General features: G+C 39.5%; 1 protein-coding gene and 1 long non-coding RNA gene across 9 annotated transcripts in view; both read right to left on the bottom strand.

The window, feature by feature from the left end:
* The window catches only part of AUH (AU RNA binding methylglutaconyl-CoA hydratase), a 153,283-nt gene that overhangs the window by 120,625 nt on the left and 11,389 nt on the right, over positions 1–21,269 (bottom strand). The window lies entirely within an intron of this gene.
* Positions 2,738–15,009, bottom strand: LOC134736200 (uncharacterized). Its single transcript, XR_010120035.1, has 3 exons — positions 11,890–15,009; positions 9,520–11,630; positions 2,738–8,807 (listed from the first exon to the last, which is right to left on the bottom strand). It is a non-coding gene; the product is annotated as an uncharacterized lncRNA (long non-coding RNA).

The raw sequence follows: 21,269 nt of genomic DNA, 5'->3' as shown, positions 1-21,269 counted from the left end.
TCCTTCGTAGACTTCCCAGAACCACTCTGTGGTTCTTGCTCTCTTATCAGTAAAGAATGCTGGTGAGCAGTTAAAACTACAAAAGGCAGGGGCAGCACCAGGCAGTAGGTTGATATCAGCAGTGGAGCAAGTCTTTCCAAAGGGCTGGTTTGTTTAACCTTCAGGAAAGAAAGCCTAATGGCAGTTCTCCAGGGAGGGGGTATTATAAGAGATGTCCGACCTCCCATCCTGTCATGGCTGAGATTTTCCTTGGCCAAAAGGGGGTCACAGTTGTCCAAGTCAGTTGGCTTAGCATTTCATTTTTATTTCTCAATATAAAAAATGTTACATCATCTCTTTTCTTCATTAACTGGTATTTTTGCTCCACTTTCCTTCAATTTTTTTTTCCTGATACAACTGGTATTTGTGCTTTAAAATATTTTATTGGTCATTCTGTCACATTTCTTTGCAACGAAATGTGTATGCAAATTAAATTAATTTTTATTAAATTCCCTATAAAGTGCCAAGTTTAAAAGTTTTCTTCTGGACTGAATTTTCATTACAAGTATTATTAGCACAGAACTGACAAAAGCAAAAATATATTTCAAATTTGATAACTACAAATACTAAATATAAACTTTTATTAGACATGCATCACAATGAGATAGATGGGACTACCTTCCCTCCTCTCATTATTTCATATATTCATGAATGAGTATTATTTACTGCTAGAGTGAGGCAGGATTTACCGTCAATTTTACTCATGCTGAGAAAACCTTTTCACATAAACAAGGAAGATGTTTACTACAGCAATGTCATTCCTTTAGCACTCTGGTGAAAAAATCACATCGTAATCAAGAAACATTTAACAATTTCCCAACAATTCTAGTAAACTGTCTTCAAACTATGTTGAAAGCAAAGAACCAGAAACTGCCAGAATAAGAATCCCAGTTGAAATTCTCAACATTAATATTTTAAAGGCCTCTTTTTTTGGCAATTCATAGGCTTTTTTCCCCTCCCTGGAGCAACAAAGCAAAGATCAGGAATAACTTTCCATTGTGGAAGAGGCAACTACGAAGAGAAAGAGAACTGGAACCTCCAGTTCAGCCTGAAGTTTTATGACAGGGTACACGTTATGTATTAGACAGATCCTTTATGTATTAGACAGATCTGTGCACCTCCTGAAGGCCTAGAAACATCCCAGCCCCAGCCAGGGGATCTCTGTTTTTAAGTCCCATCAGTCAGCAGTCAGTTGCCAGGTCATATGGCAACTGCACATATGACCTGGCAAAGTGGCTGCACATCCACACACTGCCTCCAGTACACAGCATTGTCATACTTGCTGTGATGACTCACTTTATGTGTCTACTTGTCTGGGCCACAGGGTGCCCAGATAAAATACAGTTTCTTGGTATGTCAGTAAGGGTCCTTCTGGAAGACTAGCATTTGAATTCATGAACTGCAAAGCAGCAGCCCTTCCCTTGTGGGTAGCCATCATCCAATTCCCTGAGGGCCTCAATAGAACAAAAGGTGAAGGAGGAAGGAACTGGCCTCTATTTTCCACCCCACTGCTAGAGTTGGGACATCTCACCTCATCTTCTCCTGCCCTTGGACTAGATTTACACTGGCTCCCATGAATCTCAGGCCTTTGGACGCAGACTGAATTACATCACCAGCTTTCCTGGGTCTCCAGCTTGCAGATGTAGACTGTGGGACATTTCAGTTCCATAATCCTGTGAGCCAATTCCTCACAATAAATCTTTTATATTCTATTGATACTATTTATCTGGAGAACCCTAACACACTTATTAAATTGTGGCAATCTAGTGAATGAGAAATGGTAATTTTAAGTTGCATTTTTCTCAGAAGTAAAAGATGAAATGCTTCACAAAATTGTAGGGGGTTATTATGCAGTGATTAAAGTCATCATTTCAATCATTCCAATTTTTGTACATGTGCTGCCAATTCGAACACCCTGGTCTCTTGATCCCACTCCAAATAGGCTTTTATTCTCTCCAATAAAGCCAAATAATCAGGTCAAGATAACCAATGATTTCCATGTGGCTAAATCCACATCTTAACCTGCAAGCAAACTGGATAAAGCGGGGATTCTCCTGAGTCCTGGAATATCTCCAACTAGGACCAGGAAACTAGTCTGTTTTCCTTTCCTGCTGCTCTTACGTGGTGGTTGTCAGGGGTACCCTAGCTTCGTAAAATGAGCTGGAAAAGACACTCTTTTTCTGTTTTCTCAAAGAGTATATAAAGATTGGAATTAACTGCTGCATGAATGCTTAGGTGTAATATTCTTCTGAAGTCACTGTGGCCAGGTGCTTTCTGTGTGGAAAGATCTTTAACTGCTGCTTCAATTTCCATATTGCTCTGGTATTACTAAAGTTTTCTATTTCTTAAGTCAGTTTTGGTTAATTTTGATTTTCTAGTAATTTATCTATTCCACTTAAAATCTTGACTTTATTGGCACAGTCATTCTTTTTTTTTTTTTTTTTTTTTTTTTTGAGACGGAGTCTCGCTCTGTCGTCCAGGCTAGAGTGCAGTGGCGCAATCTCGGCTCACTGCAAGCTCTGCCTCCCGGGTTCACGCCATTCTCCTGCCTCAGCCTCTCCGAGTAGCTGGGACTACAGGCGCCCGCCACCGCGCCCGGCTAATTTTTTTGTATTTTTAGTAGAGACGGGGTTTCACCGTGGTCTCGATCTCCTGACCTCGTGATCCGCCCGCCTCGGCCTCCCAAAGTGCTGGGATTACAAGCGTGAGCCACCGCGCCCGGCCTGGCACAGTCATTCTTAACATTATCTTACCAGTTTAATCTCTGTGGAATTTATATCTATGGCTCCCTTTTCCAATCTGAATATTGTGTATTTTTTCCCTCACTCATGAGTAATCTTGCCAAAAGTTTGACTATTTGGCTTTTCAAAGAACCAGCTCTGGGCTTTATTACCCTTAATACTTAATGTGTTTTCCATGTCATTAGTTTATGCTCACTTCATTTCCTTTCTTCTACCCTATTTGGGTTATCCTGCAGTTATTTTTTCACTTAAGGAACATGCTTAGTTTATTCATTTTCAGCCTTTTTTCTTTCCTGAAGTCCAACCTTAGCTATATTACACAATTTTTAAAGTATTTTTTGTTAGCATTTAGTTCTGAATGCTTTCTAATTTCCATTAAGATTCATTTGTTGAGCTGTAAGTTATTTAGAAGTTATCTTAAATTTCCCAATGTAGGGGACTTTTTCTAATTACATTTTTTGTTAATGACTTCTAACTTGACTGCCTGTGGTGACAGAATGTGGTCTGATGATAGGTGTCCTCTGAAATCTGTGGAGGTTTTATGGCCTAGCAGACAGCTAATTTTCATAAATAGTCCATGTGTGCTTGAAACGAATGCCTAGTCATCAACCACTGTGGATGAATGTCCACACAGGTATATTACATTAACCCTCAGTCAACAGGAAAAGTAACCAACACTCTATCGGCTGGGGCCAATGGACTCCTTAGATCTTTATTTCATATTTAGGTCAATTTACAAATAATTCAAAGAAAAATAATAGTGAAAAAACAACTTTATTAGAAATTTTAGTAAAAATTTAAACGTAACAAATCCATATCGCTATTTTGTTTTCCTAGTATATACATGTATATGTATATACACACACACACCTACAAACACATACGTATTATAAATATACAAATATATACTCACATACATACACAAACACACCTGAAAAAGGCCACATCATTTGAACGAAATTGTTAACAGACAGAAATAAACCTGGATTGGCCAGGCACGGCGGCTTACGCCTGTAATCCCAACACTTTGGGAGGCCAAGGCGGGTGGATCACTTGAGGCCACAAGTTTGAGACCAGCCTGGCTAACACGGCAAAACCCTGTCTCTACTAAAAATACAAAAATAAGCTGGGCATGGTGGTGCACGCCTGTAATCCTAGCTACTCAGGAGGCTGAGGCAAGAGAATCACTTGAACCTGGGATGCAGAGGTTGTAGTGAGCCGTGACTCCACCACTGTACTGCACTCCAGCCTGGGTGACACAGCAAGACTCGGTCTCCAAAAAAAAAAGAAATGAACCTCGATCGTACAGGCTCGGTCTCCAGAAAAAAAAAAAAAAAAAGAAAAAAGAAATGAAACTGGATTGCACAGGTTTATAAAAGCTGAATCTAGGTTTCAAATACATCTCTAGCAGATCATCATTACTATCACTACTTCTGGTTCTTCTTAGACTTGCATTGTAGAAATGCAATGTTTTTGAAAACACTGATGGCTCTTAATTTAAAGAGGACAGCCATATTCTTTGCTCCCTAATTGCAATATACTTTCATTTTTAGATTTATAAACATCAGTCAGAATGATCAAGCCAATGACTTGCTTTCATTTCTATACCATCTGTTTCCTTCTTCTCAACTTTGTATACACAAGGGCCTTCAACACATCATTTACAAGCTGTATCAAGTAAATGTTCACATATAAACATCACATGAGATCCAACAATACTATCGCACATCCTCTTGGCAAAATGGGATGGTCCCTCCCCATTGCCCACAGAGCAGAGATTATTTCTCTGTTATTTACTGCTATATCCTCAGATCCTAGAACAGTACCCAACACATGGCAGGCTCCCTCTAAAAAATATTACATACATGAATTAATTAATGAAATTCATGTGTTTTCTTTGTAGTTGAGAACTGATGAACAGAGTTTACAGTAGAAATGCTTAAGACGTATGAATACTAACCATCTACCTTAACATCCTCTCCAACTTCCCTCCTCCCATTTCCTGATGGCAGCCTTATTTTTGTTCTGGTGTCTGCCCTCCCAACTCCCCACAGTCCATATACTTCGGAAGAAGACGAATCTACCCCCATATCCAGGAGTGGACTATGGTTAGCTTGAGCTAACCAGCATGGTCCATTCCCCTAAGCAATCAAATTAAGGTCAATTGAAGGGCTCCAGCTTGGATTGCAGCAGAGTATTCTCTTTCTTTCAACAGAGTCATGCATGGATATGGGGCCCAGAACTGAAGTTTTAGGCCACCAACCCATATATAAAGCTGGCAAACAGAGTAAACTATAGGAATTTCAGAAAAATTCAAAATGACTGGATTCAGACAACCCTAACAGGCTCATAGTTTAACTCAATTTGCGAAAATGCTTTGTTAGATGGAGCTGAGAGCTCATTATCTAACTAGATGATGTATTAGAAATGATTACAAATTGGTTCTGCTTCAGTCCACATCTGTTCTTAAGGGAAGGAATTGATTGGTGGAGATATCAAGTTAGCTCTAATGATTACAGAAAGTTTCTAGTTAAGGTTTGGAGAGGATCAAGTGAGATTAAGGAGCATGACCTTCTTGGTACGACTACTGTCACAGCTTCTAGAGCACTAGATCCTCAATAAGAATACCAACTTGTAAGTGCTTTCACTTATCTCCTCATCCAGAACCTGCACCCATCTTTCACTCCAATTAAATAGAAAATTTCTATCTTGGAAACTCAACCAGTAAAATTTTACCTGCCCATTTGATGAAAAGGACTATTCTGCTACAGGATTTCTATAAGAATTCAAGGCTCTAATAAATCAGACGTCACTTTTCCTCAAAGTGAAGTGTCCTTTCACTAACCAAAACCAAAACCCTCCATTTCTGTCCAGCATCTCAGCCTCTCTTGAAGGCCTACTTCGAGGCTTCTTTCTGAAACATGATGACACCTCTCCCTCTTCAATAGAATCAGATTAGTTTCATCAGCATGCAAACTATAGTAACACCTCCATTGTGAAAAAGTCTCATAGATCCCTCATACACTTCCAGCCATCACTACATTTCAATGAACTAACAGAGACTGATTTCTAGGAGGTACTTTTTTTTTGGCGGGGGGGACAGAGTCTCACTGTTGTTGGCCTAGGGTGGAGTGCAACGGCGCAATCTTGGCTCACTGCAACCTCCGCCTCCCAGGTTCCAGCAATTCTCCTGCCTCAGCCTCCCAAGTAGCTGAGATTACAGGTGCCCACCACCACGCCCGGCTAATTTTTGTATTTTTAGTAGAGATGAGGTTTCATCATGTTGGCCAGGCTGGTCTCCAACTCCTGACCTCAGGTGATCCACCCACCCGGGCCTCCCAAAGTGCTGGGAAGAGATATTGTTAACTGCAAAAAGTAAAGTGCAAGAAAATGCTACTAGCATTAAGAAAGATTGGAAATAGTTGAACAAATAGGTATAGCCTTAATTTTGCAGAAAGAAACATGAAGGATAATCTAGAAACTAACGAGACTCACTAACACCCTCAAGGGTGGGAACTGGAGGGAAGAGATTAGAGGGAGGAAGTGGGTACTGATACTTCTATGATTGTATCTCTTGGTATAGTTTAGACTTCTGAAACCATATTAATATTTTATATATCAAAATAAATAGGAGTGAGGAAACCTAACGTTACCTCTAATGAATAAAACACAACCACAATAAAGAAATAACCTAAGTAACTCTTCACACAATATGTTTAGTATTGTATATTACAGTATTACATACCTTCAGTCCAAAGATATAAAGTACAGCTACTCCTTGACTTGCAATGGGGTTATATCCCAATAAACTCATGGGATGTTGAAAATATCACAACTGGAAAATGCATTTTACAGATGCTCCTCAACTTAAAATGGGGTTACAATTTCTACTGAATGTGTATCACTTCTGCATCATCGTAAATCGAAAAATCGGTAAGTCAAACCATTGTAAGTCAGGGACTGTACTGTCAATAGGTAATAAGCTCTGGATAAAAGGTATGTTTACCACAGTGGTATGGATCAGCAACTCTGAAACTACTTTCAGTATGTTACAGGATTGAGCAAATGAGTCAATATACTGCAGGTACTACAAATATGGAAAGGGAGAAGGTAAGAATGAACCCTGTGCTGATAAACTGGAAATGGAGTTAACAATATAAACTCATGGTTTTCAACATGTAAGTACAGAAATGGTTGTAAAAATGTGTGTGTGAATATGTAATGTAATTTATCTACTTATTTCTTAGGTCTGTCTTGAGAAGCAAAGACACCCATATAACAGTGTGCACATGTTGTACCCAGATCTTGGTTCCTCAATACCATTCCCCACGAATGGGAACTAAGAACTTGCACCTGTGGCTGCAATGGAGTAACTGGTACTGGATCCCCTCCCTCAAAATATATGAAATGGCTCAGCTATTGATCAACAGGCAGTAAAAGACTACCGTCTGGGAACCTGTGACTGTCCCTGTTTTCTTCCTGAAGACACCTGACAGACTGGTGCAAGGCAGGGGTACCCCAACAAAGCACTGTGGTCTTGCTGATCTGAGATCAGAGTGCAGGGAGGCTGAGGTGGCTGGAATTTGCAGGGCAGATAAATGGAAAGGTGTGGTAACCTCTCAGAGGAAGAGCTCCAGTAATCTGCACTAGGGTTCCCTAATGCTTAGGCTGAACAGTAAACTCCTGATTCACAGAAAATTACTAGAGAAAGAAAATACAACCGGGGAGCTATGAAATGAACAAATCCTAGAGATTACACTGAGCTGAAAGGCATTCATGCTATGACCAGCAGGAATAGAGAGAACTTGTGAACACCTATGTCTTGCTGGACTGATCCTCCAGGACAGTAACTACCTTCTGCAGCAAAACCACACTGAATAAGAAAGACACCTAATAGGCATGTGTCCTATCTGTCACAAAACAAAACCAATTGACAGGTATTTCACATAATTCAAGAGTAAAAAAATTACCAAATGTTTACAGTCACAAAAAGGTAACAAACATAGTATCCATTAATATAAAATTTAATGAGTAAATAATACTGGTATTAATCCTGTTGCCTTTTTTAGAGAATGTAAAAATATTGACTACCTCCATCTCTTTCAACCTTATTTTACCTCAAAAAGCAATACATTATTCAAATGAAACTTCAACTCAGGGAGTTTTTAAGAACCATAAACCTCAAGATCATCCTAATTGGTAGTGGCCTTCAAATCTAACATTCACCCAAATGACACTATCACTGAACAAAATACTTCTCAAACTATGAATTGTACAACTGTTTCCAGATCACTCACCAAGCACACAAGAAAAAATGAACATTTTTATTTTTATGTCAAGAAAAACAGCCTCCATGGCCAGGCCTCTCCAGCTTCTTCCTGCAAAGCCCAGTGTGACTGACCCCAGCTCCTCCAGCTGGAACAAACAGAGAAAACTGGAGTGTGAACCAGAAGACAGCAAAAAACAGCCTGCAGGCCAGTCTGCACCCAGCTTTTATATCTTTTCTAAGGATTGTAAAGATAAAACAAAGAATATGTGACAAAAATTGTTAAGAGGCACACAAAGCCTAAAATATCTGGCCTTTTACACACAAAATGTACTAACCTCCGTCTAGACTAATGCCAGTTCCCAGAGAAAGCCCTCAGAAGGCAAACTACTACTATCAATTTCCAGAAGCAGACTGACAAAAATCTAATTTTTTCTAATTTTTTCAAGTCTCCCTTTCTAGCTGCTGGAGCTCTACTCAAGCTAACCAAAGTTCTAGAGCTGAATTCCACTCCCATGGCCTCATGCAAGAGGGGTCTCCTGCAGGAAGGACCCCTTCCAGCCTCCCACTGCCGACAATACTCACCTCACCACATAACTGGGCAGCCTTGGAGAAAGGGGACTGAGAGAGAACAGCCTAGGCTCTCTGACCAGCTGCACACCCACTGGGGGGCCCATTCTCTGCTCACCCCAACAGAGGCAGCTGTGTTCCTCCAAGACATCCCTTGTGGTAGCAGGTGGGAGACAGAACTTGAAGTCCATCTGGGAACACATCAAAGCCATATCTTTGAAATAGGTTTAACGGTAAGTCATAAAGCTAATGTTTTAATCTCTACTGGTTAAATTTACTGGTACCCTAGATACAACCTTCTATTTATAAGATTGACAATATCTCAAGAACAAATCACCCTTCTTAACCACATGAGCCACCTACACATGCTCTGTATCAAAGCCTGTTTTATTTAACCATGACATTTTGCCAATGTTACTTCCTCAATGACCAAAATGGTTCACAGTCATCCCATGAACTATTTGCTAAGCACCTTCTATGGGCCAGGCACTGTTCTGGCAATAGGCCTCTGCCCTAATGCCGAGGAAAGGAGCTTATCTGCGGGGGAGGCTGACTGATAATCAATAAGTAAAAAATAAATTCAGGAACAGAAACGTTCAGAGATGAAGCTAAAATAGAAAAATGTGATGGAGGCTGGGGGAAGTAGGGAGACCTGCTTTGGTTTAAGTGATGAGGGAACAGCTATCTAAGATGACATTAGAGCAGAGGCCTTTCTGAACACAAAGAGAACACTGAGTACAATGAGTTGGAGAGAAGAATGAGCTTTGTCAAGCAGAGAGAGTAAGAAAGGCAGTGGGAAATGGGTGGGAAAAGGCAATGTGGCCAGAGTAGGCGAGACCTGACACACTTGGTATCAGTTTCCTGGTGCTGCTGGGCAAATAACTACAAGCTTAAAGGGATTACCTGACAATTCTAGGTCAGAAGTCTAAAATGGGTTGGCAAGGCTGCATTCCTTCTGGAGGCACTAGGAAAGATGAGCTCCCTTGCCTTTCCCAGCTTCTAGGGGCTGTCCACAGTCCTTGGCTCATGGCCCCTTCCTTGATTCTCTCCAACTTCTGCTTCCTGTTGTCATTTCTCCTGCTCAGAATCCTCCTGCCTCCCTCTTGTATGAACCCTTGTCTTTACATTGGGCCCAGTGGATACATCAGGAAAATCTCCCCATCTTAAGATCTTCACCTTCCTCACATCTGCAAAGTTCCCATTTCCATGTAAGGTTCCAGCATTAGGACGTGGACAGCTTTGGGGGTCATTTCTGCCTCACAAAGTTTATTTCTGAAGAGTGTCTGAAATAGCAGAGTGATGTGATCCATTAACTTTTTTAAGATCATTTGGGCTTCGTGTGGGGAAAGGGCAAGAGTGGAAGCAGATTAGTCAGCAGGTTATTAGTAATATACATTTCCTATTCCTTAAAAAGAAAATCTCTACAGATCCTAAAACATTATACAGGTAGGCTTTTTAAAAAATGGAATTAGAGTCAGAAATGAATTAGCAACAACCAATCAATCATTACTTACACAGAAAGGGCACGAGTACTCTGAGTCATTTTTAACGGCATCTCTGATGTGCTCAAATGAAAACATTAAAATTTAAGTGCAGCTGACCTTTGAACAACATCAGGTCTACTTGTACACAGATTTTCTTCCACCTCTGCCACCCCTTTGAGACAGCAAGACAACCCCTCCTCTTTCTCCTTAACCTACTGAACATGAAGATGACAAGGATAACCTGTGTGATGACCCACTTCCATTGATAGTAAATGTATTTTCTCCTCCTTATGATTTTCTTAGTAACATTTTCTTTTCTTTAGCTTACTTTACTATAAGAATACAGCATATAATACATAACACAAAATGTTTATTATTCAACCCTTTATGTTACCAGTGAGGCCTCCAGTCAACAGTAGACTATTAGTAGTTCAGTTTTTGAGGAGTCAAGTTATAGGAGGATTTCCACCTGTGAGGGGTGGGGGCAGGGGTGCGGGTTGGTAGTGTCATCTCTCCTAACCTCTCATGTTGCTCAAGGGTCAACTATAAGAAATGAAGGGCCTCAAATCAATTATCTAAACTTCCACCTTAGGAAGCTAGAAAAAAAGAGTAAATTAAACCCAAGGCAAACAGAGAGAAGAAAATAATGAAGTAATCAATGAAATAGAAAGAAAAGCAAAATAAAAAAAATGAAACCAAAAGCCACTTACTTGAAAAGATAAACAAAAGTGACTAATGTTTTGCTAGCATTTAAGAAAAAAGACACAATGTATCAACATCGAAAATAAATAATCAGACATCGGCCAGGCACAGTGGCTCACACCTATAATCCCAACACTTTGGGAGGCTGAGGCAGGCGGCCTTGAGGCCAGGAGTTCAAGACCATCCTGGCCAACATGGTGAAACCCCATCTCTATTAAAAATACAAAAATTAGCCAGGTGTGGTGGTGCATGCCTGTAATCCCAGCTACTCGGGAGGCGGAGGTTGCAGTGAGCTGAGATTACGCCACGGCACTCCAGCCTGGGTGACGGAGCAAGACCCTGTCTCAAAATAAATAAATAAATAAATAAATAATCGATCAGATATCATTACAGATTCAATGTAGTAAAAGGATAAGGAATAATATGAAAAATTTTATGGCAATTAATTTGAAAACTTAGATAAAACACAAATTACCAAAACTCACTCAACTTAAAAGACACAAATTACCAAAACTCACTCAAAAAGAAATGTAAACCAAAAATAAAATTCTGAGTTCCCCAACTGACTGATGGACCCTCCCCTCCACCAAGGGCAACCCAAAGCTAACATGAGAAACTAGTTCAGGCCATGATGGAAAGTGAGAGTGGGAGTAGGACATTCTTCATTATACTCTCCTCCCTTTGGAATTCAGGCACAGATGACCAGCATTAACGTCAACACAGGACCTGCAGACTGACAGAACAGGCCCTTTAAGTCTGACAAGAAATATTTACAATCTATTTTCTCTGAAGCTTCCCACCTGAAGGCTTCATTTGCATAATAAGAACCTTGGGAGGCCGAGGCGGGTGGATCACGAGGTCAGGAGATCGAGACCACAGTGAAACCCCGTCTCTACTAAAAATACAAAAAATTAGCCGGGCGTGGTGGCGGGCGCCTGTAGTCCCAGCTACTCGGAGAGGCTGAGGCAGGAGAATGGCGTGAACCCGGGAGGCGGAGCTTGCAGTGAGCAGAGATCGCGCCACTGCACTCCAGCCTGGGTGACAGAGCGAGACTCCGTCTCAAAAAAAAAAAAAAAAAAAAAAGAACCTTGGTCTCCACAACTAAGACACTGCCTTCTACCGATTCCAGGTCTTTAGATAAATTCTTTCAACCAATTGCCAATCAGAACATCACTGAATCTACCTATAACCTGGAAGGCCCCCTATCCCTCACTGCTTCCAGTTGTCCCACCTTTCCAGACTGAACCAACGTACATCTTACATGTATTGATTGATGTCTTATGTCTCCCTAAAATGTATAAAACCAAGCTGTAGACTGAACACCTTGGGCACACATTCTCATCATCTCCTGGGGCTGGTCACTCATATTTGGCTCAGAATAAATCTCTTCAAATATGTTACAGAATTTGACTTTTCAAACAGAAGTAACTCAAGTAGCCCTGTATTTATTAAAGATATCAAATTCATAGTTAAAAATCTTCCCACAAAGAAACTTCCTAGACCAAATGACTTCGTTGGTGAATTTTACCAAACAATTAAGTAAGAAATAATGACAACTATGCAAACTTGTTCAAGGAAATAGAAGGAAGGAACATTTCCCAATTCATTTTATGAGACCAGCACTATCCTGATACCAGAACTATAGACCTTACAAGAAAAGAAGGCAAACCAATTTCCCTTATGAACAGTTACAAAATCCTAAAAAACTTAAGCAAATCAAATCCAGCAGTATATAAAAAGGATTAATGATCAAGAGAGGTCCGTTCCAGGAATACACAATTGTTAATAATTGATAATCAATCATTCACCATATTGACAGGCTGAAAAATAATATGAGAATCTTTTTTTTTTTTTTTTGAGTCGGAGTCTCGCTCTGTCACCCAGGTTGGAGTGCAGTGGCGCGATCTGGGCTCACTGCAAGCTCCGCCTCCCAGGTTCACGCCATTCTCCTGCCTCAGCCTCTCTGAGAATCTTAATAGATGCCAAAAAGAGATTTGACAAAATGCAATACATGTTCATGAAAAAAAAAAAAAAAGCCTCAGCAAACTACAAATAAAAAGAAACTTTTCACTCTGATAAACTGCATCTGTGAAAAAACTACAGCTAACGTCATACTTAGTAGTAAAAGACTGGATGCCTTCCCCGTAAGACTGAGAAAAGACAAAGATGAACACTCACACTGCTTTTAGTCAACTCTATAATGAAAATGTAATGGATATAAGAAAAAAAATAAAAGGTGAACAGATAGGAAAGGAAGAAGTAAAACTATCTTTATTCACAAATGACTTGACTACATTTGTAGAAAACCCCAGAGCATCTACAAAAGAGTCCTAGAAGTAAAAAGTGCATTTAACAAGGTTGCAGGATACAAAGACAATATACAAAAATCAATTGTATATACTAGCAATATACTAGCAATAAAAAATTGGGAGTAAAATTAAGAAGAAATGCCACTTACAGTAACATCAAAAAATATGAAAAACTTAGAAATAAATTTAACCAAACACGTCTAAGACCTGAACATGGTAACTGAGACAGTGTGCTATTGGCATTAAAAATACCCAGAGAAGGCCGGGTGCGGTGGCTCAAGTCTGTAATCCCAGCACTTTGCGAGGCCGAGGCGGGTGGATCACGAGGTCAGGAGATCGAGACCATCCTGGCTAACAGGGTGAAACCCCGTCTCTACTAAAAATACAAAAAATTAGCTGGGCATGGTGGCTAGCGCCTGTAGTCCCAGCTATTCGGGAGGCAGAGCTTGCAGTGAGCCAAGATTGTGTCACTGCACTCCAGCCTGGGCGACAGAGTGAGACTCCATCTCAAAAAAAAAAAAAAAAAAAACCCAGAGAATCCTGACATAACTCACACATATACTGTCAACTGATATTTTAGACAGGTCCCAAAATAATTTAATGGGGGAAAAGTTGGTCTTTTTGACAAATGGTGCTGGGAGAATTGAAAATGCAACAAAACAAAAACCCAAAAAAAAGCCACCTGTGTATAAAAAAAATACTTGGTCGTTTTTATTCCGGGTTCCTGGCCCAAAGCTCCTAAAACTCTCAGAATTTCCTGAGTGATAGAGTGTCTTTCGTTATTCCTAACATGCCCTTCTCAACCAAACCTGAGTTTATGCTAATGAAGTGACTCTCAGAGGGCCCCTAGATAGATCCAGGATAGGGGCTGGTCACCAGAAACATCAAGCCATGATGAGAGGGTTAGAACTTTCAGTGCCCTACCCACACCTTCGCGGAGTGAGAGGAGCTGGAGATTAAGCTCAATCACCAACGGCTAATGATGTAATCAATCATTATGTAAAGAGGCCTCCATAAAAAAATCCCTGAAACAGGGCTTAGGGAGTTCCCAGGTTAGTGAACACATGGAAGTGCTAGATGAGTGGCACACCTGGAGAGGGTATGGAAGCTCTGCAACCCTCCACCCTAACTTTGCTCTAAGTACCTCCTCCACTTGACTGTTCCTCAGTTTTATCTTTTATAATAAACTGGTAATAGTAAATAAAACACTTTCCTGAGTTTCATGAGATGCTCTAGCAAATCTCATTCCTGACACCAATTATGAGGTCTTTTTTTCTAACACCACTTCTGACACCAAATGTCTGAAGGTTTCCACACCAATTCTTCAACACCAAGTGGGTATCCAACAATTCAGTTAAATTCTGACACCATCCAAAATTAGTGGGATCCCACAAGTTAAGGGGTCCCACAAGGCTGCCCTCACTTCAGATGTAACTCACAAGTCCCAGGGGCAACCCATATTTCTGAAACAACCAGCTATAGATTTGGGGGTTCCCCTAAACTCCTCAGGTTACTTAATTCACTAGAATGACTCCTACAATTAAAAAAAAAACACTTTATTTACTATATGTAACTCAGGAACAGACCAATGGAACAGATGCATAGGGCAAGGTATAGGAAGAGGGAGAACAGAGCTTCCATGCCCTCTTTAGGAGTGCCAACCTCCTAGAAAATCAATGTGTTCACCAACCTAGAAGCTCCCTGAACCCCATTTTTTTGTTGTTTTTTTTGAGACAGGGTCTCACTTTGTCACCCACGCTGGAGCACAGTGGCACAATCACAGCTCACTGTAGCCTCAATATCCCAGGCTCAAGCAATCCTTGCACCTCAACCCCCTCAAGTAGCTGGGATTACAGGAATGTGCCACCACAACCAGTTAAGAGGGTTTGTTTTTTTTTTTTTTTTTGTAGAGATGGGGTTTTGCCATGTTACCCAGGCTGGTCTCAAACTCAAGCCATCCACCTGCCTCAGCCTCCCAAAGTGGCAGAATTACAGGCATGAGCCACCGTGCCTGGCTCTGAACCCTGCTGTTTAAGGGTCTTTATGGAGGTTTCATTACCTCCACAGGGAGACATGAATGACTAAATCACTGGCCACTGGTAACTGAGCTCAATCTCTGGCCCCTTTCCCCTCTGTGGGGAGAGGGTGCTAAAAGTTCTAATCCTCTAACCCATGACTGCTTTTTCTGACAAGCCGCCCCCTCATCCTGAAGCTATCTAGGGTCATCTCATTACACAACAAAAAGCACTTGGACCATTCAGGAAACTCCCAGGGTTTTAAGAGCTCTGTACCAAGAACAAGGGCAAAGACCAAATATATTTTTTATTCTCTTTCACAACATATATAAAAATTAACTCAGAATACTTCAGAGTCCTAAATGTAAGATATAAAAACTACAAAAGTATTAGAAAACAGGAGAAAATCTTTGTGACTGTGGGGTAAAACAAAATTTCTAAAATTCACAAAAAGGTACAAACCATAAAAGGAAAAAAAATGATAAATCGGTCTTCATACATGTATACATACGTAACAAACCTACAAGTTGTACACACGTACCCTAGAACTTAAAGTATAATAAAAAAAGAAACAATATGTAAATTTAAAAAAAATCAGTCATCATATAAAAAACTTTTGTTCTTCAAAACAAATTATAAAGCAGAAAAAAGGCCATTTAGTGGAAGAAAACTTAGAAAATATAAAGTCTTGTATCAAGAATATAAAAAAAAAACCTCTTACAACTCAATGAGATGAGATTCTAAGAAAAACATTAGGAAAAAAATTGAATAAACAAGTCACCAAAACAGATATACAGGTGACACATATGAAATGTAAACTAAAACTACAATGAAATATGACTTTGTATCCATTAGGATGCCTACAATTTTTAAACCTCATATTATCAAGTGTTGGTGAGCATGTGGAACGCCTGAAACTCTCATACATCGCTAGTGGGAATGCAAAATGATACCGAAAACAGTTGGCAGTTTCTTACAAAATTAAACACACAGGATAACACCAGTAATTCTACTTCTGACTATTTACCTGAGAGAAATAAAATTATGCATTGCCAAAAAGGTGTGTGTGAATGGTCACAGAAGTGATGCATAAAAGCCAAACAATGGAAAAACCCAAATGACCATCACCTAATGAATAAACAAACTGTGAAATAGTCATACAATAAATACTATTCTCAGCAATAAAATAAAATACATGGCAATAAAATAAAATACATGGCAACAAAATGAAACTAGTGAAACATGAACATGGATGAAGCTCAAACCATTATGTTAAATGAAAGAGGTCAGACACAAAAGACTACCCATAGTATGAGTCAATTTATTTTAAAAATTACAGAAGATGCTAAACTAGGAGTAGAAAGGAGATTAGTACTTTCGGAGGTCAGGGCAAGGGAAGGGGCTTGACTGCAAATGGACACAAGAAACCTTTTTAAGTAATGAACATGTTCTGTATCATGATTCTGATTATGGTTTAAATACCTGTCAAAATTCATCAATTATAAGTACACCAATTTTAAATTGGTAAACTTTATTCCAAGTAATTCATACCTCAATAAAACATTTTTTATTCCAACAAACCATATATGACAACAACAAAAAAACAAAACCCTATATAGCTAAACTAATACAAACTTGTTAAACTACTACAAATTTATGGTATCTATCCCTTCACGTTACTTATCAAACTCTCTGAAGGACTAACAGTTAAATACATAAATATGACAATCTAAGATTCTGAAACAACAACGGCCAGGTTACTTCACAGTCCAAGGTGCCCACACATCTGTCCAGATCATGACATTTTTATCCATATGAACAGCACACAACATTCAATAATGCATGTTGACAATTTTAGTGACAAGTCAGTCTTTAGTCATAACATAATTTACTAGAATTCAAAAGCAGAAGCAAAACTACCTTTACTTTTTTATAAAACCCACACTGGTGTAATTCAGTGAAACAATTGAGGGTTCTACATACAGCAATCAATTACCAAGAATTGTTTATCATATATCTTAGGAATTTCAAAAGAAAAAATCCTCAGTCTCAGTAATTTCTCACAAAATTTCATTTCAAAAATGTTCTGGTAAAAACAATGCATGTGCACTTTGTTACTTTGAATTAGAAAAGTAAAAGAACAAAAATAAACAGATGACGGTGATCTCACATTTACATCGTTTGCATCCAACGCAGCAGCCCAATCAGACTTTTTTAGAATTTTGTGATTGGCAAATATTAAAATTTTAACTACATAAACATTTTGAAATAGCGGAATTATTCTGACTTTTGTGTGTATGTGTGTGTGGTTGTGTGTGTGTGAGGCAGAGAGACTGATACACACAGAGAGAGAGAGAGAAGAGAGAGGGAGAGAGAGAGAAGGTAAACTAAAAGTGATTAAACAGTTTTTAGAATATGTAAGGAGGCAGCACACACTAAGGCCAATCTCACATAATCCATGTAGCCAATGCTTCACAAGAAGCTTTGACTAACAAAATTATATTTCTTAGTATTCTAAGACAGGTACAGGCAAGCCATGAACCCAGAAGTGGTGTTCTAATCTACAAGAAAGAATACACAACAGTGATTCCCAACCTGAAGGGTATGACTGTGATCACACATTTACATCCAATGCAGCTGGCCAACCAGAAAGACTTTTCCAGAATGTCACGATCGACAATATATTAAAATTTGGGGGGTATAGCACACCATGTGAAAACACATTATGTATGGGAAACACTGTATCTGTGACAACTATGACATATTTTTATCTGTATTTACATATTACTGTGGTTAACAGAAACATCTATTTTAATACATTACTGTAACAATGACATTTTGACATTACACACCTTCTCAACGTAGTGCCACTAAAATGTCTAAGTGTATAAAATTTTAAGAACTTTAAAGGGAGACCTCATATTCCTTCTAGGTTCTAGATTAGAAACCACAGTCTAAGAGAAAACTCTGTCCTAATTGTCAAGAGAAGTAGTTTCAGCCAAGCCACCACCTTTAACCAGGTCTTTCACTTCACAGGGATTCTATAAAATTAAAGGGCCTGAATTATTCTATAGGAACTCTTTTAGTCTAAAATTTATATTCTCAAATGTTGTAACGGGCTGGGCACAGTGGCTCGCACCTGTAATCCCAGCACTTTGGGAGACCGAGGCAGGCGGATCACTTGAGGTCAGGAGTTCAAAACCAGCCTGGCCAACATGGTGAAACCCCGTCTCTACTCAAAATACAAAAATTAGCTGGGCATTGTGGCAGGCACCTGTAATCCCAGCTACTCGGGAGGCTGAGGCAGGAGAATCACCTGAACCTGAAAGGCAGAGGTTGCAGTAAGCAGAGATCATACCACTGCACTCCAACCTGGGTGACAGAACAAGATTTCATCTCAAAAAAAAAAAAAAGTTGTAACAACAATTTAGGAACTCAGTTAATATCCCAATTTTAGTTTCCAAAAAAAGAAAAATACACTAATATACTTTGTACTTTTTTCAAAATTATTTACTTTGCATATATTTGCTTAACATAATTTGTTAATATAATGAAGTTATTTCAGAAAGTTTGAAGACAGAAAAAATATCACCTTTAATCCATGATCTTTTTTTTTTTTTTTTAATTTTTTCAAACAGGATCTCGCTCTGTCACCCAGGCTGAAATGCAGTGGTACAATCACGGCTCGCAGCTTTGATCTTCCAAGCTCAAGTGACTCTCCCACCTAAGACTCCTGAGTAGCTAGGACTACAGGCACGCACCACCATGCCTGGCTAATTTTAGTATATTTTTGGAGAGACAGGGTTTTGCCATGTTGCCCAGGCTGGTCTTAAACTCCTAGGCTCAAGCCAACTGCCTACCTCGGCCTCCCAAAGTGCTGGGACTACAGGTGTGAGCCACCTGGCCCATGATCTTATTGGTAGACATAGTTTACACAGCTACAGTAATAATGGCCATAACATTTTATATACAACTCTCTCTACGCTTATAGCAGGTGTTTTCCACACTCCACGTATATCACTTTATAAGTATCATATTTATATGTCTTTATATGTATCACTTTAAATACCTACTTAACATTCTAATGAGCACATCGGTATATAAGAAGTCACTTAAAGAGAACATTCTGATAAATGAGTCCTTAGAAAATTTCATCCTTGTATAAACATCATTGAGTATATATACACAAACCTACATGGTATATAGGCCAGGGGTCCCCAACCCCTGAGCTGATGAATGGTACTGGTCTGTGGCCTGTTAGGAACCAGTGACACAGCAGGAGGTGAGCGCAGGCAAGGGAGCATTACTGCTTGAGCTGTGCCTCCTGTCAGATCAGCAGCCTCATTAGATTCTCGTAGGAGCACAAACCCTACCGTGAACTACGCATGCGAGGGATCTAGGTTACACGCTCCTTGTGAGAATCTGATGCCTGATGATCTGAGATGGAACAGTTTCACCCTGAAACCATCCCCTACATAAACAGGATATATGGTATAACATATTTCTCTTAGGCTACAAACCTGTATGGTGACTGTATTGAATGCTGTAGGTAACTGTAACACAATGCTAAGTATTTATATGTACCTAAACAGAAAAGGTACGGTAAAAATACAGTATTATAATCTTATGAGGCTGGGCACAGTGGCTCACCCATGTAATCTCAGCACTTTGGGAGGCCAAGGCAGGTGGATCACCTGAGGTCAGGAGTTCAAGACCAGCCTGGGCAACATGGTGAAACCCCATCTCTACTAAAATTACAAAATTTAGCTGGGCACAGTGGCACACACCTGTATCCCAGCTACTCAGGAGGCTGAGGCACGAGAATCGCTTGAACACTGGAGGCGGAAGTTGCAGTGAGACGAGATCACACCATTGCACTCTTGCGTGGGTGACAGGGAGACTCCGTCTCAAAAAAATAAAAATAAATAATCTTATGGGACCAGCACTGTATAATGCAGGCTACTGTTAACCAAAATGTTGTTATGGAGCACATGACTGTATTTGTGTATATATATACATATATATAAAATAAAATACTAGAAGGACAAAAACAATTATTATTTTTATTAGGGGATGAATAAAGTAGAGGAAATAGGGTTAGAGAGAGTTCTCTCTGTATACATTTTCATACATTTTGACCTACCATTCTACTTTTTTAAATTAAAAATTGATTAAAAAACTTAAAAAGTAAGTGAAGTACTTAATAATGCTAAATAATAGGTAGATTTAAATGAGAAGTCAGAAATCACTTGGCCCAACCTCCAATGCAATGTAGGAATCTCTTTAATGTTTATCTGTTTTCCTAGCATTTTAGAAAAAAGATGTAGCCAAACTTACTATCAGTAAATAGGAGAGTGGTATGAGACAATTCAGAGAAGTTGCTTATTATATCCCAACCATTCCTGAAAAAAAATCAGTGAATTAAAGCACAGTTTAAAGGCTGATCAATTCCAGCAAATAAATGCTGAGTCCCCGTTGTTTGCTGTGTTCTGAGAATGTAAAAGATGATTCTCAAAGAATAAGAGGAGTCCCTATGCTCAAGAAATTCGAGGCAAGACCATTTGCTAAGCTTTAATTATTTAGAAATGAACAAGGGTATCACTGGAATACAGGTATTAATATATACAGAGAAACCTTTGTGGGAGAAGAAAAAGAAGAGGGAAAATGATGACTTTGAAGGGATGGAGAAGAGGCTAAAAGGATAATCAATAAATGGTACACTGTGGTTTTTGAGGTTTCTTTTTTTTTTTTGAAAAGGAGTCTCACATGTCGCCCGAGCTGGAGTGAGGTGGCGTCATCTCAGCTCACTGCAACCTCTGCCTCCCAGATTCAAGCAATTCTCCTGCGTCAGCCTCCTGAGTAGCTGGTATTACAGGCACCTACTACCACACCCGGAAAATTTTCTGTATTTTTAATAGAGACAGGGTTTCACTATGTTGGCCAGGCTGATCTCAAACTCTTGACCTTGTGATCCACCCACCTCGACTTCCAAAGTGCTGGCATGAGCCACCGCGCCCAGCCGAGGTTTCTTTTAATATTACTACTTTGGAATACAAATTAAAGCTTTAATTATGTGAAAGACCACATTCTCCAACAATAACTGATAAATGTGGCCTGATTAAGATGTTTATACTAATATAGGC

Source organism: Symphalangus syndactylus, chromosome 3 (genome assembly GCF_028878055.3).
Source record: "Symphalangus syndactylus isolate Jambi chromosome 3, NHGRI_mSymSyn1-v2.1_pri, whole genome shotgun sequence".
NCBI classification, from domain to species: Eukaryota; Metazoa; Chordata; class Mammalia; order Primates; family Hylobatidae; genus Symphalangus; species Symphalangus syndactylus.
Note: the sequence above shows the minus strand (reverse complement) of the source record. Positions and strands in the feature narration are given on the sequence as shown.